Here is a 1,208-nt window from a genome sequence, read left to right as displayed (position 1 = left end):
CATTACCCTTCCCTCTGTCAGGCACCGAAGAAATGGGTTTCTTGAAGGTTGCTGGGATCATCGCAATGCACACTGGCCCTGGGACCTGGGACCGGCTGGCTCTTCACTCCATGCCTGTTGGAGTGGCTCACTTCCTACAATCAATGAACCTGCACTGACTCCTCACGATCATCCAAAGCCCGTAGCTTACATCAGGGTCCACTCAGCACGGAACAGCTTTCCCCAGGCCAAGGGTTCAGTGCGTCCCAGCAGGAGAAGTGATGCAGCAGCAAGGGCAGGGCAGGAGGTCTCGGGCGCAGGCTCCTGGGCCCACCCACTGCTGGGCCTCGCAGGACGCTTTTGTCTCCAGCTCTCAAACTGTCACAGGCACCGGTACAGGAGGTCCAGACGGACGTGGGGTGGGGCTCTCTTAGCGTGAGCCGATCATGCCGGCAGAGTCCAGCTCCTTGGCCAGCCTCATGGTCAAAATGCCCAACCAGCACTAAACAATGCTGACAAGCTGGTATGTTCTGCTCTGCAGAGAGTCCACAGGTCAGATGGTCACAGCACCTTCCTAATGTTTCCTACAGCCTGGCCGAGGGCCGCCATCGCGCTCCAGTATGCAGGACCCCAGAGCAAAGAGTGCCTGTGACAGGAGCCCGTGTGGTGGGAGCGGCCCAGGAGAGCAGCTCTGCCAAGAGCAGCCGGTGCCAGGCGGCCTGGGAGAGCGTGGCATCGGCAGGAACGCTGCGTCAGACCTCAGGTGCAGCAGCTGGAGGCTGTCAGCCAACTACACGCCTCACGGCGGGAGGTCTGAGCCAATAATTCCTCGGCTACCAAAACCCACTTCAGGAAAAGTTTTTAAAAGCTCCCCCAACTTTCGTGTGGCCCTGTTTATCTCTCTGGGCTCCCCTCTTGCCATATCTTAACTCTCCAGCCATCTCGAACTACTTGACATTCCTGGAATAAAAGTCAGGTCCTTTCTCACCTCTGGGCTTTTGCCCAGGACCCTCTGCCAATAATATTACTTTCTTCCTCCATTTCCTTTCCCTAACTTCTCTTCAGTCTCAGGTCTCAGTTCAGAGACCACATGTCCCTGAGAAACCTTTCTTGCTCCCTCCACTCACTCTGCTCCTACAGCATCCTGTCCTCAACCCTATGATAGCACTCCTTACACTAATTGTAATCTACACTAATAAAAGAGAAAAATGGTAATTGGCGTATGACGC

The 1,208-nt window shown here is 55.4% G+C and overlaps 1 pseudogene; it reads left to right on the top strand.

The window, feature by feature from the left end:
• LOC102771202 overlaps positions 1-631 on the top strand; it is a 2,450-nt pseudogene extending 1,819 nt beyond the window's left edge.
• Positions 632-1,208: the final 577 nt, after the last annotated feature.

The sequence above is a fragment of the Myotis davidii genome, unplaced genomic scaffold (genome assembly GCF_000327345.1).
Source record: "Myotis davidii unplaced genomic scaffold, ASM32734v1 scaffold333, whole genome shotgun sequence".
In the NCBI taxonomy this organism is placed as follows: domain Eukaryota; kingdom Metazoa; phylum Chordata; class Mammalia; order Chiroptera; family Vespertilionidae; genus Myotis; species Myotis davidii.
Note: the sequence above shows the minus strand (reverse complement) of the source record. Positions and strands in the feature narration are given on the sequence as shown.